The sequence below is a fragment of the Phyllobates terribilis genome, unplaced genomic scaffold (assembly GCF_046119375.1).
Source record: "Phyllobates terribilis strain yellow unplaced genomic scaffold, ASM4611937v1 Scaffold_2__4_contigs__length_985480577, whole genome shotgun sequence".
NCBI lineage: Eukaryota > Metazoa > Chordata > Amphibia > Anura > Dendrobatidae > Phyllobates > Phyllobates terribilis.
In genome coordinates, this window is record NW_027362762.1 from 379,868,103 (window position 1) to 379,885,517 (window position 17,415).

General features: G+C 43.6%; 1 protein-coding gene across 2 annotated transcripts in view; it reads left to right on the forward strand.

Annotated features, from left to right (window-relative positions):
• Positions 1-16,620: 16,620 nt before the first annotated feature.
• The window catches only part of IL1R2 (interleukin 1 receptor type 2), a 42,080-nt gene continuing 41,285 nt past the window's right edge, over positions 16,621-17,415 (forward strand). The window contains exons 1-2 of one of the 2 annotated variants that reach the window (XM_073670496.1): positions 16,621-16,723; positions 16,816-16,877. The gene's annotated coding sequence lies outside the window, so the exon portion shown is untranslated. Of the gene's footprint in view, positions 16,738-16,815; positions 16,878-17,415 lie in introns of both variants that reach the window. The other variant, XM_073670499.1, reaches the window with a different exon arrangement.

A 17,415-nucleotide genomic window follows, 5' to 3' on the forward strand; every position in this document is an offset into this window, starting at 1 on the left:
GTGGTCAGGTTAATAGGCAGTCAAAAGCACGATGAGGAGGCAAATCCTGACACCCCTTCTCAGAAAAAACGTCCTCAAAACCAGACAGAAAAGCAGGCAGAAACTCCGTAGAGACAGCAGCAATGGAAACATTTAGACAGTTCTCATGGCAGTAATCTCCCCATTCAATAATCTCCCTGGTTTGCCAATCCACCAATGGATTATGTTTAACAAGCCAGGGGATACCTAAAACAATCGGAGTAGGGAGATTCTCCAAAACATAGCAAGGAATGATTTCACAATAAACTGACCCCACCCTCAGTTTCATATTATGTACAATCTGAGTAAATGCTTTCTGTGCAAGTGGCGCGGAGTCAATAGCAAAGATGGAATTAGGTTCAGCTAAAGCACAGCAAGCGAGACCATGAGTTTTCACAAACTCAGTATCAACCTCCCCACTGTCAGCAAACACAGAATTTTTTTCGATTTTACTCTCTAGCACCACCTCTGCAGTCAGGACAAAGCGGGAACTGCAGTTTGGCCACAAATGCACCCCTTGTTTATCCAACTCCAGACTACGGAGAGTTAATCGAGTCTCTTTTTGTTTAGGAATTGAAGGATAGGTCCCCAAAAAATTTCCCTTTTTCCCACAAAAAAAAGATACACTTTTTTCTTGCGAATCTCCAGGGAGATGTATGATGTAGAGACACCCCCTAACTGCATAGGTTCCTCCACTTCCCCCCAGTACTGGTTCACCCCCAGACCGCTCCCTTGGAAAAGGTACACAACCCCGACAAGAAGGCCCCGGAGAAGGAGGTCGCACCCGTCTATCCCGAAGGCGCCTATCCAGACGTATGGCCAAAGACATGGCAGCCTCCAAGGACTGAGGGGTATCATATACAGCCAAGGCATCTTTCAACCTTTCCGTTAGCCCCTCACAAAATTGACTTTTAAAGGCTGAGTCATTCCATTTGGAGTCCGTTGCCCATCTACGGAATTCCAAACTGTATGTTTCCACTGACCGAATCCCCTGCTGAAGGCGACATAGCTTAGACTCAGTCAAGACGACTCGGTCAGGGTCATCATAGATGAGGGCAAGAGCTCCAAAAAACCCTCCACAGATTGGAGACAACCGAATCCTGCGGTAACGAAAACGCCCATGACTGAGGATCGCCCTGCAGTAGAGAGATCACAATACCAACCCGTTGCTCCTCATTACCGGAGAAGTAGGGACGAAGTTTGAAGTACAATTTTCATGCCTCCTTAAACACAAAAAAACTGTCCCTACCCCCTGAAAACCTGTCCGGGAGGGCAACCTCGGGCTCAGGCTGGACAGGCCTACCAGCAGAGATCCCCACATTGGCAACCTGCAGCCACTGAAACTGCTGCTGCACTTCACAGCGGAGGTAATTCACCTCCAGAGACAGCCCGTGCAGTCGCTTTGCAAGCTCTGCAACCGATCCCATATCAAGGGAGAAAATAAAAAAAGGTACACATCCAAAAACACACAGAAAAAAAAAGGAACCCAAAGTGTCAGATTTGTGTGTCCCGTCCCCCCCCCAAAAAAAACGTGCTCGGCCGGAATATAATGTCACACCAGGTGTGAATGCAATACAGAGGGGAAAGGTAAAGGGAGCCCAGACACTAGGGAAAGGGGAAGTGGTGACCTCCTAAACTGGACTAGCTTCACCCTGTCTTCCCCTACCGTCCCTATACCGCCTCCGCAGCTGTCGCCTATCACGTGCCTCGCCCTACTATCCCTGGCGTAAGGCTACAACTGGGGGTGGAAGGAGATGAGCACTAGTCAACCTCCGCTAGCACTCCAAAGACAAAAGGGGAAGACAATACAGGAGAATTACAACTTAGCTTTAGAAGAAACTCCAACAGGGCACACGGCCTCAAGACTCCAAAGAGGATGTGATGTTACTTCAGCCAAGCTCCAAGTAGGAATGAGTATAACCAGCGACGCCCACCTAGAGAGACCAGGTATATATACACCTAGGCCAGAGGGAGGTAGTTGCTGGGTCCTAAAGACAACCTTCTATCTAGGAAGCCATCTGCAATGCCAAACGTGGAGATCTCCTACTGGCCACTGCAATGCGACTGTCTGTCACCTTCGACACACCGTGACACCCTGACATCCTTAGAAAGCTCTTTGGTCTTGCCCATGTTGTAGAGGTTAGAGTCTGACTTATTAATTGAGTCTGTGCACAGGAGTCTTTTATACAGGTGACTGTCTGTATAAAAGACTCCTGTGGGAGTCTTTAATGCAGGTAACGAGTTGATTAGGAGGATCTAACTGGTCTGTAGGAGCCAGAACTCATAATGGTTTGTAGGGGATCAAATACTTATTTCTCACTGCAAAATGCAAATAAATTTATCTAATTTATGCAATGTATTCTCTTGATTTTTTTTTTAGATATTCTATCTCTCAGTGATAAAATTAACCTACCCTTAAAATTATAAACTGTTCATGTCTTTGTCAGTGGGCAAACTTACAAAAACAGCAAGGGATCAAATACTTATTTCCCCCACTGTATGTAGGTTTTCTGGCACCCTGGTCAAGAATTCAGTTTGGAGCCCCACAAGCACATACAGTGCTGGCCAAAAGTATTGGCACCCCTGCAATTCTGTCAGATAATACTCAGTTTCTTCCTGAAAATGATTGAAATCACAAATTCTTTGGTATTATTCTCTTCATTTAATTTGCTTGCAAGGAAAAAACACAAAAGAGAATGAAGCAAAAATCAAATCATTGATCATTTCACACAAAACTCCAAAAAAGGGCCGGACAAAAGTATTGGCACCCTCAGCCTAATACTTGGTTGCACATCCTTTAGCCAAAATAACTGCGAACAACCGCTTCCGATAACCATCAATGAGTTTCTTACAATGCTCTGCTGGAATTGTAGACCATTCTTCTTTGGCAAACTGCTCCAGGTCCCTGATATTTGAAGGATGCCTTCTCCAAACTGGCATTTTGAGATCTCTCCACAGGTGTTCTATGGGATTCAGGTCTGGACTCATTGCTGGCCACCTTAGAAGTCTCCTGTGCTTTCTCTCAAACCTTTTTATAGTGCTTTTGGAAGTGTGTTTTGGGTCATTGTCCTGCTGGAAGACCCATGACCTCTGAGGGAGACCCAGCTTTCTCACACTGGGCCCTACATTATGCTGCAAAATTTGTTGGTAGTCTTCAGACTTCATAATGCCATGCACACGGTCAAGCAGTCCAGTGCCAGAGGCAGCAAAGCAACCCCAAAACATCAGGGAACCTCCGCCATGTTTGACTGTAGGGACCGTGTTCTTTTCTTTGAATTCCTCTTTTTTTTTTCTGTACACTTTATGTTGATGCTTTTTCCCAAAAAGCTCTACTTTTGTCTCATCTGACCAGAGAACATTCTTCCAAAACGTTTTAGGCTTTCTCAGGTAAGTTTTGGCAAACTCCAGCCTGGCTTTTTTATGTCTCGGGGTAAGAAGTGGGGTCTTCCTGGGTATCCTACCATACAGTCCCTTTTCATTCAGACGCTGATGGATAGTACGGGTTGACACTGTTGTACCCTCGGACTGCAGGGCAGCTTGAACTTGTATGGATATTACTCGAGGTTCTTTATCCACCATCCGCACAATCTTGCGTTTAAATCTCTCGTCAATTTTTTTTTTCCGTCCACATCTAGGGAGGTTAGCCACAGTGCCATGGGCTTTAAACTTCTTGATGACACTGCGCATGGAAGACACAGGAACATTCAGGTCTTTGGAGATGGACTTGTAGCCTTGAGATTGCTTATACTTCCTCATAATTTGGTTTCTCAAGTCCTCAGACAGTTCTTTGGTCTTCTTTCTTTTCTCCATGCTCAATGTGGAACACACAAGGACACAGGACAGAGGTTGAGTCAACTTTAATCCATGTTAACTGGCTGCAAGTGTGATTTAGTTATTGCCAACACCTGTTAGGTGCCCCAGGTAAGTTACAGGTGCTGTTAATTACACGAATTAGAGAAGCATCACATGATTTTTCAAAGGGTGCCAATACTTTTGTCCACCCCCTTTTTTAGGTTTAGTGTGGAATTATATCCAATTTGGCTTTAGGACAATTCTTTTTGTGTTTTTTTCATTGAAGACAAATTAAATGAAGAGAATAATAGCAAAGAATTTGTGATTGCAGTCATTTTCAGGAAGAAACTGAGTATTATCTGACAGAATTGCAGGGGTGCCAATACTTTTGGCCAGCACTGTATGCGATTTTCACACTCAGTGAAAAACAGAGAAGCAGGAAGAGAAACTAGTTGTCATGTGACTGTAAGTATGAAAATCGCATATGAGTGAAGTGGCCATATGATGACTGTTAAAACCAGCAAGCAGATCTGAATCCTGACAGTGAGTATATTGCATGCTGTTAGGATTGGCATGCTACAGGGCTTCATTTTATAATTAAAGGGCTCGTCCAAGCTTAAGATGAAAGTCTGCAGTCACTCTATGTGACTGCATGCTTCTGAATTCTCACAGGGCATGCACTGCACACTTTTAGGATTCTCCCTTTCACAAGTATGTGACGCACCCCCAGGGCCGTGGGGTACTCGGTAGCCGGGCCGGTCGATGCTGGGGGATGTCACGGTGGCAGTGGCCCGGTCCGTGACCCAGGGCGATCAATTAAAGGAAAAAGTAAAAGGGGAATAAAGATTTTAGAGATAATGTTCGTGACGCCACCTGTGGTATGTGGCTATATGGAGCCGCCGCTGCGGTGCAGATCCTCTGGAGCTGATGCAGATCCCGTGCGGCTGATGCGTCGCTTGCCCCAACATGGATAGAACCAATATTTTCTCCAATGCAGCTGGCACTAAAACCTATGAAATAAGGAGCCGCATTACATGTACCTCACGCTTTGTTATTTATTACGCTACTTGCCCCTGTGGGACTATACCAAAACATTTTAAACTCCATCATGACTGTGACAGCTCCCTCCTGAGGGTTCGGGGGATAGACGCGTTAAGAGTTGGTATTCGTGGAGGGAAACTGAGCCAACGTCTGGCTCAGCTCGAATCTAGATGGATTTGGCGATTAAATACTGTACATCCCAATGGACTAAACGAGAATCTCAGCTTCGCTCCTTTTCTTTAATCTCTCCCCTGTCACATATTTTGTTGTGGTTTTTATGATTTTAACATTCTTTTATTATTATTTTTTAGTATTCTTCATCATCCATTTGCAGTTTACTTCCTCTGGCGAGTTGTGTCTACATCATGGCTGATATTATATGGATGAATATGCGAATAAGAATATACTGAATAATCTATTTCATCCGGGAACGACTGATCTGTATGGGTACCTTGTCATGTTGCTATATATACTATTTGATGTGATGATACATAGTATGCGGATTGTCATATTGTTAATTTTTACTTGGTTGGGATACTATCTTTATCATATGATCTATCTATATATCTATGTGGTGGTAGTGGAAGTATATACGTCATTTAATTGAGCTTATACCTCTTGTTATAGTTCCTGACTATGGGAGGGTTAACGACCTTACGCGCGAGCGTCGCCGCTCTCTGAGTGCCCCGTGCCGCCTGGCGTCTCTATGCAAGGACCTGCATCACGTGGGTCCATGTGACTACCACGTGATCCCTTGCATGACGCCCGCGCCACCGGTTGCTTGGTAGCGGGGACGCTGCGCGCGTTACTGCGGGTCCACCCCCTCCACCTGATTGGCCAACACAACATTTAAGTACACACGCCCCTAGAGGAAGTTGACGCCCCCTGAAGAAGGCAAACGCCGAAACGTGCGTTGGGGTGCATGAGCAGTCCACATGTGGGTGCCCTGACATCGCAGCTTGTGGCCCAGGTAATTCTCCCCTACATAACGCAGCACTTGCTTTTTACTCACCTATTTTCATACTCGCTTGGTATACACTCTGGCAACATAACTCTATTAATTGAACCTTCCTAGCCGCCATACTTTGATTATAATAGTGCTATAGTGGCCATTATTAGTGTCCCTTATGTGGCGTTTTGATATGATGAATGTATATCCTAGCTGCTGGTATATGGCACCCTGACAGTATAGGTTTTGAGTTCTCTATGAGCTATTGCCAAATATTTGATATTATTCTTACACATACATTTGTTATATGCACTACCATATGGGTATTACTATGGGTATTATACTGTGGTCATTTGATAATCCTCTTTATTGGTCGGTCATATGAAGGAATATATATATGTTTTTTTGCTGTGGTGCCTCGGACCCTATAACATGTGGACCGGATCGTCCCTTCAGTGAGATGGTCATCCTACATGATATGTGTCTTTCTGTATTGCTGTACTGTGCCCTATATTGATTATGAAGTAACTTTTTATACTATTTATGAATAAAAGTTAATTTTTAATATTATTTTGGGTTGATATGGTCGTATTTTTCTCTTCAAGTATTTATCTATGTCGAACGACCTAACCTATATTTCCACCATTAGGTGCTAGCCATTGAGCAGTATATATGTTATCTTTAATATGCACCAATTGAGAAACTTATATTGGATTATTGTGTCTGTGTTATGCACAGAATTTTTGTTTCCAATAGTGATGGACTTTAGAGCCAAGGAACAAACCTGGCTCGGTCAGATGGATCAGGTATTTGGCGCGGGCAGTGTGGAACCACAGGTGGAGAGTGAGCGGAGCTGGGATTCTCAGGTTCGGTCCATTCAGTCATTAATTTTGAAGCGGACCAAGTTGTGGTGGAATAGGGCCTTCCTACAGAGGTACATCGCCAATAAACTTATCCTGAGATGTTTGAGAGTTCGGGTGATTCCCACCTTTGTGGTGGATGATATAGACTTTATCTCCAGTTGGGAAGACCATTGTAATACTTGTTCGTTCGGATTTATGCGATTATTAATTGATCTCAATACTAAGGCTATTACAGCTCTGGATGTTTCTATTGATGAAGCACAGGATACACTTAGAAGTAATTGCCCAAGTGAGAAGCTTCAAGAATTTGACACACAAATTGATAAGAACTTGGATTTGTGCGTAAAAAAACTCCATGATACCCAAGCCAATAAAATGGCAAGGGATCAAAGAGACTTCTCTTCTAACATGGTCTACCACTGGAGGAAGACGACTACTCAATATTCTGCAGCGCAACGTTCTTCTTCCATCACATCATGTTCATCTCTTAGTGATTCATCCAGCATCACGTCTTCCTCTGTGGTCACACGGTCAGGACTAAGCCTTAAGAGGACACGGGATACGAATTTTCATCCTTATAGACGCAGACCGTTTAGACAGTCGCCCGTGGACAGTGGGGACAACAAGGTAATTAACCTTAGTAGTTACAAACTTACTGACACGGACCTTGCTCTACTTAGCAGGGGTCTTTCCTTCTCACCTAAGAGCAACTTTGATGTCTTTTCTGCCATCAAGGACCTCCATTTATTTGCGAGGTCTTTGATGTTTAAGAAACATTTTTTTGATGAGACACAATTCAATCTCTTTCCAACAGAAGAGGAGCAAGTAGCCCTACGAACGTTGGAGGAACTCTCTACGGAACACAATATGGCAGAAGCAGGTAAGATCCCTGCATCTATTAGAGTAAGGTCCAAAAAGTTTCCCCCACTGTCCACGTGCGCTAATATAGATTTATTTGTACAGGTGGTTACGAGAGAGTTTGAACGCATACCACGCTATATAAAGAAGGACAATCTAACTACACATGAGCGTGGACGCCTTCGGGCTCTCCAGAACCTTCCTAACATAGTGCTGAAGCCGGCCGACAAGGGTGGGAACATCGTGCTATGGCCAAAAGACATGTATGAGAGAGAGGCCTTTAGACAGCTTCATAATAAAACCTGCTATAAATGCTTGACATTTAATCCTTTGGCCTCGTTCTCATCCCAATTATCCAAAATTATCAACAAAGCCGTGGCCGATGGGACCATCACTGCCGGATTGGCTTCAGCACTTTTGGTTAATGAACCAACGGTATCTACATTCTACTTGTTGCCCAAAGTGCACAAGAATATGTCCTCACCACCTGGGCGTCCTATCATCTCTGGAACAGGGAATTTTCTAGAGAATGTCAACCGATGGATTGACAGTAAACTTCAGCCGTTAGTAGAAAGTCTTCCATCATTTCTTTTAGACACAGGTGATCTACTTAAGAAAGTTGATGGATTATATTTGGACCCAGAGATGATTCTTGTGACGGGTGAGGTGGAATCACTTTATACTAATATCAAGCATGTGGATGGTCTAAGAGCTTGCGCTTTTTTCCTCAATACCTCTAATCTACCGAGAGATATCGTTGACTTGGTGATGTGCCTCTTGGAATTTTCCCTTACCCACAACTTTTTCACTTTTAAGGGGTCCTTCTACCTACAGCTCCAGGGTACGGCAATGGGTGCATCATTTGCGCCGGCCTATGCAAATTTGATCCTGGAGCTGTGGGAGAGGGGCCTCACCCTGCCAGATCGGCGGGCGTCAATGGATCGCGTCCCTTTTTGGACGCGCTACATTGATGATATCCTGCTGATCTGGCAGGGTTCAGTTGAGGACTTGCAAACATTTGTGCAACTCCTCAACACTAATGAGATGAATATCTATATTACTTTCAATTGGGATATTGATACAGTTAACTTTCTTGATGTTACCCTTACAAGGGATCATAATAATTTGATACAAACAAACATCTATAGAAAGGATACCTCCACGAATATGTTGCTCCACGCGTCGTCCTCCCATCCCCCGTGGATGGTTCGATCTGTACCCACTGGGCAATTTCTGCGTCTTCGCAGACTTTGTTCCAGTGATGAAGATTTTGTCAGACAGTCCAAGGACATGAAGAGGAGATTCTATGAGAGGGGCTACAGTAAACGGGTGGTTAAAAGAGCGTACCATCGTGCTAAATACTCGAATAGGTACGATTTGCTTTATTTGCACAGAAGTCCAAAGATCAATGACAAACCTAGATTTATAACAAACTACCATGGACAATTCGGACGGATGAGGAAATGCTTGACTCAAGCTTGGCCCATCCTCCTGATAGATCCGGTATTGTCAAAAATCCTTCCTGATCGTCCACCCATCACTGTACGCCGCTCCAAGAATCTCCGTGACTATCTTGTACATAGTCACTATCAAACTGTATCTGGCACGTCTACTATTTTTGGTGCATTGAGTCCTGAGTGTGGTAGTTTTCCGTGCGGCCGATGCGTCGCTTGCCCCAACATGGATAGAACCAATATTTTCTCCAATGCAGCTGGCACTAAAACCTATGAAATAAGGAGCCGCATTACATGTACCTCACGCTTTGTTATTTATTACTCTACTTGCCCCTGTGGGCTCATTTATGTTGGCCTAACAACGCGCCAACTCAAAGTGAGAATAAGAGAACATGTATTGGGGATATCGGCGGAGATCGACTGCGCGGATCCCTCCAAACTCAGGACTATACCAAAACGTTTTAAACTCCATCATGACTGTGACAGCTCCCTCCTGAGGGTTCGGGGGATAGACGCGTTAAGAGTTGGTATTCGTGGAGGGAAACTGAGCCAACGTCTGGCTCAGCTCGAATCTAGATGGATTTGGCGATTAAATACTGTACATCCCAATGGACTAAACGAGAATCTCAGCTTCGCTCCTTTTCTTTAATCTCTCCCCTGTCACATATTTTGTTGTGGTTTTTATGATTTTAACAATCTTTTATTATTATTTTTTAGTATTCTTCATCATCCATTTGCAGTTTACTTCCTCTGGCGAGTTGTGTCTACATCATGGCTGATATTATATGGATGAATATGCGATTAAGAATATACTGAATAATCTATTTCATCCGGGAACGACTACTGTGGTGTATATATATTGTGGATCTTCCTCTCGTGTTCAAAGATCTTTATATGTTAATGTGTTTAAATGGAAGTTATATCTGGGAAGTTCGCTACCCCTACATTAGATATTGTTTCCCTTGATTTAATCATGATGATATATAGGATGTTGTCTTTTGATGTTCCGCCTACTATGTATTATTACTAGGACAATATGGCTTTTCCACATTCCTTTATATACATATGGGATTGAACATGATCTGTATGGGTACCTTGTCATGTTGCTATATATACTATTTGATGTGATGATACATAGTATGCGGATTGTCATATTGTTAATTTTTACTTGGTTGGGATACTATCTTTATCATATGATCTATCTATATATCTATGTGGTGGTAGTGGAAGTATATACGTAATTTAATTGAGCTTATACCTCTTGTTATAGTTCCTGACTATGGGAGGGTTAAGGACCTTACGCGTGAGCGTCGCCGCTCTCTGAGTGCCCCGTGCCGCCTGGCGTCTCTATGCAAGGACCTGCATCACGTGGGTCCATGTGACTACCACGTGATCCCTTGCATGACGCCCGCGCCACCGGTTGCTTGGTAGCTGGGACGCTGCGCGCGTTACTGCGGGTCCACCCCCTCCACCTGATTGGCCAACACAACATTTAAGTACACACGCCCCTAGAGGAAGTTGACGCCCCCTGAAGAAGGCAAACGCCGAAACGTGCGTTGTGGTGGATGAGCGGTCCACATGTGGGTGCCCTGACATCGCAGCTTGTGGCCCAGGTAATTCTCCCCTACATAACGCAGCACTTGCTTTTTACTCACCTATTTTCATACTCGCTTGGTATACACTCTGGCAACATAACTCTATTAATTGAACCTTCCTAGCCGCCATACTTTGATTATAATAGTGCTATAGTGGCCATTATTAGTGTCCCTTATGTGGCGTTTTGATATGATGAATGTATATCCTAGCTGCTGGTATATGGCACCCTGACAGTATAGGTTTTGAGTTCTCTATGAGCTATTGCCAAATATTTGATATTATTCTTACACATACATTTGTTATATGCACTACCATATGGGTATTACTAGGGGTATTATACTGTGGTCATTTGATAATCCTCTTTATTGGTCTGTCATATGAAGGAATATATATATGTTTATTTGCTGTGGTGCCTCGGACCCTGTAACATGTGGACCGGATCGTCCCTTCAGTGAGATGGTCATCCTACATGATATGTGTCTTTCTATATTGCTGTACTGTGCCCTATATTGATTATGAAGTAACTTTTTATACTATTTATGAATAAAAGTTAATTTTTAATATTATTTTGGGTTGATATGGTCGTATTTTTCTCTTCAAGTATTTATCTATGTCGAACGACCTAACCTATATTTCCACCATTAGGTGCTAGCCATTGAGCAGTATATATGTTATCTTTAATATGCACCAATTGAGAAACTTATATTGGCTGATGGTGACGCTGCAGAGTTGGTTCAGCTCTCCACAGGCAGAGCTTAGCTCCAGGGCAGTAGATGGTGATTTTATGAGGTAGATGTTGTTGGTGCGGTGTAATGCAGGTGATGGCGCAGATAATGACCAGTCCACAGCTTAATGGCTTTTTCCTCTTATCTTTACTTGCGGTTTGTTAAGCAGACCGGGGCACGGGTACTAGCTGGTAGTAGAGGTCTGGGCGGCCTGGGAGCAAGTTGGGGATCCACCTCGCCAGTTGAAGTTGTAGGCCTTCCCTCTGCGCTAATCTCTTTGGCCTTGCTGCTTGAAGCTATGCTGCGGCCCTCGTCCCTGAGTAAAACGTCTTTTTCCTCACCCTTATGGCAGGCAGCTCGGGCCTTCCTTAAGTGTCACTCCCACATGGCGGTGCTGGGCCCTATGGGGCTGCTGTGTCGCCGGGCGTCTGATGGGGCCAGGAGACCTGCAGTCTTCTGCCCTCCAGATTCTGCTGCTGGGCCTAAAGTGCCCCACAACCACGGACTCCGGTGTCCGGTTCTGTTAGAACCCTCCTGTTAGTTTTTTCTATCTTGTGTTTTGCAGTCACGTGACCATCTGCCTATATATTCCAGCTCCGCCCTTCTGGCTTTGCTGGACTTCAGTGTTGTTTGACTGTTTTGCTAGCCTGGTGCTTCGGTGCCTATCTCTGTCAGTTTGCTTGGTCCTCTTGGACCTCTAGTACTTTTTGTCAGTTTGTCTTTTGTGTTCTACAACAATTTCTGTTTAGGAGGTGTCCCATTTTTGTCCCAGTCCTTAGTTCTTTTATGGACCCCTCCCTTAATTCTATAGGTCTTCGTTCAGACTAGCCAAGGACGAAGGCGGGTCTGTTCACTAGGAACAGGCAGCCCGCTACATCGTAGGGATTCAGCTTAGTCTTACTGTAGGGACAGCTTTCCCCTATCTTTCCTTAGTTCTTGTTGCAGATCATAACAGGTTCCTTTGCACTTCTCTCCTATGGGGCGAGCTTGTACACAGCTCCCTTCCCCAGGTCCTTCCTCGTCGCTCTCCTGTCTCCAACTCCTCTCAACTCACTCTTACTAACCCTGCCTCCAGATTCCAGTTGCTAAGGGGAGGAGCTCCCCTTTCTGGTCTGGAGCCAGGAAAGTGTTGTATGCTGGTATACCTGATTAGGGGACCCCTCCTTGCTTCCCTTGTGAGGGAGGCAATGCCACTGTGGAAACCTGACCCCTGGGGTGCCACATATGCGATTTGTATACTTCTGGCCACATTCCGAATAGATTTGTCTGTCCTCACTCAATTCATTTTCATTGAGTGAGGCCATGCATGTCTAGACGGCACATGTATGCAAATCGCTGGCATGAGAGAATACTGACTGTGTGCCGTGCGCACTGTGAGAGTTCAGAAGTCTGCCGTCACATAGAATGACTGTAGACTCATCACAAACTTGGACAACCCCTTTAATGCTCCTAACGTAAATAAAAATATGAGAATTAGTCAGTATTACAAAAAAACATTTACATCCAGGTACCTGATAGATGACGTTATCTCTGGAGTCCTTCTCTTTTTTTTCTTTTTCATCTTCTTCAGACTCCATGATGAGTTTTCTCGTCCACAGCTCGTCTCTGCAGACTTCCATCTTCTCCGGCCTTCTGCAGCACATCCCCACATGATGCCCTTGAAGGTAGCAGTGTCATTATAATGCTTCTGAATAAAAATATCTGCCCTACGCTGAACCCCTGAATAAATAATTGCCCCTAACTATATTCCCTGCACAAAATATGACCCCTTCACTGTCCCTCTTATGTTACATGCCCTCCACACTGCCTTCTCCTTTCCATACTGGGCCTCCTCTTCACACTATCCTCTCACACTGTGTCTCAGTTTCTATACTACCACTACTCACCACACTCCCCCTTCATGGCTTACTATCCCTTCCTGCCTATGCCTCTACACTGCCCCCCCCATGCTACCCCCCACACAATACTCAGTCTTTATTCTGTGCCCACTCACACTTTTCTCCCCCCATACTGTCTTCTCACACTGTTCCCCTCAATAGTCTCCTCACATGTTTCCCCCTCCCTCCTCATACATTTACCCTCTCACTTTCCATACTGCCTCCTCACACATACCCTAACTCCCCATCCCACCACCCTTGCTCCTCATACTGTGTCCGCATATATTTTCCTCTCGCTCCTCATATTGTGTCCGCGCCCATCTCCCCACACTGTGTGTGCACCCATTCCTCCATACATGCCCCCCATCTCACCCTTGGGTCCTCATATTGGGTCTTCAAATTTCTCCCGCTTCCCATATTGTGTTTGCACCTGTCTCTTCCTTGCTCCCCAAACTTGTGTCCTCAAATCATCCCCCATTACACGAAATCTCCCCCAGCCATGTTACACTAAATCTCCCCCACCACAGCAAATTTCCCCCAGTCCCGTTACACTAAATCTCCCCCACACAGTAAATCATCCTCACAATAAATACCCCCCACAGTAAATACCCCCCCACAGTAAATACCCCGCACATAGTAAATACCCCACACAAAGTAAATATCCCCACACACAGTAAATACCCCCACACAGTAAATACCCCCACATACAGTAAATACTCCCCACACAATAAATACCCCCACACAGTAAATACCGTACCCCCATACACAGTAAATATCCACCCACCCAGTAAATACCCCTACACAGTAAATTTCCCCACACACAGTAAATCTTCCCCAGCCCTGTTATACTAAATCTCCCCACACGCACAGTAAATCTCCCCCACCCTAAATCAACCCCAACTTGTTACATTTAATCTTCGGTGTCTTTAGCTCCACTAATGTGGAGTACTTACCACCAATGTTCTTCTTGCTTCTACACTCCGGCAAGTGACTTCAGCAGCAGCATGATCACATGACCTGATTACGCTGCTGACATCACCCTGACCCGGCGGCCAGAGCTTAAATTGTACTCGTGTCTGAAAGACGCGGGTACAATTGAACAATGGGAGCCGGCGCGCTGCACATTCTGTGACCTGGCTGGCAGCTTGACAGCCGGCTCAGAGAACTGCTGACTGGGTCTGGGGGCAGCAGAATGTTGCCCCCAAAGTCTTCATGTAGTATGCACTGGAGAAAGATGCACCAAATTCATTAAGAGACATGCGCTATTCAGTTCCATTGCTATAGGTGTATAAAATTCAGTGCCTAGCAATGCAATCAGCTTTTACAAACTTTACAAATTAATGACTTGTTCTAAACAGCTCACTGAATTTGAGCGTGTTATTGAAGTACGATGCCACCATTACAAGAAGTCAGTAAAATTTCTTCCTCAATAAATTGTGAGTGGTATTACTGAAACGTGGAAGCGGTTAAGAAGCACAGCAATGTCACATAAAGTTACAGAGCCAAGTGCTGAGGTTGATGGTGTATAAAAGTCACCAATGCTTTTCTGAATGTGCAGAATTCCAAACCTCCTCTAGCAGTAACATCAAAAACCGTGCAATGGGCATGGGTTTCCATGGTCAAGCAGCATCCTGAAAGACTCATATGGTCAAGAATAATGCCAATTTTACAATGGAGTGGTGTAAAGCATGCCGCCACTGGACGTTAGAGTAGTGATTTTGTGTTCTGTGGAGTGACAAATCTGGCAGTCTGATGTAGTATCAGATTAGTGAATTTCAGGAGAATACTATTTGCCTGACAGCATTGTACCAAGTGTAAACTTTGGGGAAGAAGGGATTATTCATAAGGGTCTTAGAGGTTGCTTTGTAAGGGTTGACCTACACCCCATAATTCCAGTAAGGGTATATCTTAATGTTTCATTCTACCAATACATTTTGTATGCTTATAACTTTTTGAAGCATGGTGAGTGACTTCAGCTCTGGCCCTCAGCTTCGAAGATGCTTCGCACCATTGTCACTAACACTGCTTCTATCACCAACCCTTGTTGTCCTGTTTAAAAGAAGAAAGCTGTGGTGACAGAAGTATGCTGTCGCAGTAGTCACCTCTCCCACAGCTTCTGTTAGCGCTATTGATTGCGGATATCATTTGTTAAATATTAAGTCAAATCAAATAATTAATTTCCAATCTCTACTCTGTAATTGGTACATTACTTTACCCTAATGGAAGGTGTTGTTGACATTACATGTGGTATACTTAGCATGGGTGGGTGTTAACTAGTGATGAGCGAGTATGTTTTGTTAACCCTTTTGCCGAGTATGCTCGGCCGAGCACCGAGTATTTATAGCGTGCTCGGTGATATGTTTGAATCACTCCCGTGTGCATGATTTCCGACTTTTTGACAGCTTTGATACATGTGAGGAATGTGTAAGAAGCAGACATTCCTCACATGTATTAAAGCTGTCAAACAGTCGCAAATCATGTTCACGGAGCGACGAAAACTTAACCCCCGAGCACGCTGTAAATACTCGGTGCTCGCCCGAGTATACTCGGCGAAAGGGTTAACAGATCATACTCGCTCATCACTAGTGTTAACGCTACACGGTAAATTAAGAATTTTATAAATGGACACACCAGTAGACATATATAGATACCACATAACACTCAGCAGGGTGTCTCTCTTCTCTCTCGCCTCTCAGAGGGTCTACGTTCAGGAACTGACATGTGCTCCTGGGGCCAACTATATCCTGCACTTTGACACTAATGGATAAGCAGCTGACACGTGCTTCTGCTGCCTACTGTAACTTGGACAGACACTCACGGACAAGCAGCTGATAAAAATTCTACACAGTATCCAGAGAAAGATGGAAGAATAAACCACAGCCAATGTTTTGAACTAACCATTGGACTAATTCACATATTTTATATTGTGCTGCAATGATTCTTTTTTGGTGGACAATCCAATAAACCACTACATTTTTCTATTAGAATTATTGTGACATTTTGTTTGGAGTATCGCATCTAGTAAGAAGTCCTGAATAAATAAATATACGCAAAATATGTATATTTAACATCATCACAGGGCAATGATGAAAGAAGGTGCGGTAAGTGACCTCTGACCCCTGATGACATTTTGTTCTAGGCGGGGTGATATAAGCTTCAGGAAAGTGAGTGCGGCCACAGCCTGCTGATGACATCTAGTTTGAGACGCCTCTCTAACGAAACGTCACAGGAAGTAAAGTACAAAAAGCACAAATAGGGATTAGTTGTATACAGCGAAGAGTAGGGTATTTTAATATAAAGCAAATTGCAAAAATGGTTAGGGGTTAAATGTAGATATAAAGAACATTTTAGGTATCGTGCAACTCCTTTAAGAACTGTGGTTATAAGCTCAAAAAAAAAAAATCCTAAAAAAAAGGAACCTGTGATGTGCTTTCCCTTTATGTGTCCTTTCTTGAGCAATCAGGATATTGATGAGGACCTGGAAAGTGTCTGCTCTATTTTAGACACTGATTGAGAAATGTGTGAGGAAGTTCCACAACGCACATGGAACGTATGTATATAAATGTATGTTTATCCACACCATGTATTCTTATTATTTCATTACGCTTGTTTCTCACTGAAAACAATACTATTTGTATGCAGAACATAGTACGCCATTCAAGGAATTTCTATTTTCAATTTTCCATTGAATTATCCTAAAGAAGGTAAGACCAGACTTATTCATTAATATTTTCATAGGATGAGATGCATATATGTAAATAAATTATTTTACCTTCATTTTTAACTGGAGTCTAGGTGCTCTTATGCATATCCAGAGTTTAGTGGAAAAGTGAATTGTTGTGATTTACTTGATGTGATTAATGTACATGATAAGAATTCAAAGGGTATTTCCAGAACCAAAAGACAATTTTGGATTTCTGATTGATAAACTATATAATGATATTCATATAACTTCTAAGTGGCTCAAAAAAACACGGTATATTACAGCTGTCTAATGTAACAATATGGTTACCAATCAAGAAAAATCTGGTGATATAATCATTTAAATAGTTTTGATTGATACTGACCATTTTCATAACCATTTTTGTATTGTTAACTTCATAAATTTAAAACTGGGCAAAATACTGTAAAAAATACCTAGAAATATGTTCTCTAGTAGACAAATTAACAAGACCTACTGGAACCAGCTAATTTCTTGGGTGGCTTGAGTTTTAGAAAGGAATTTTCCAGTTGGGGCAAACC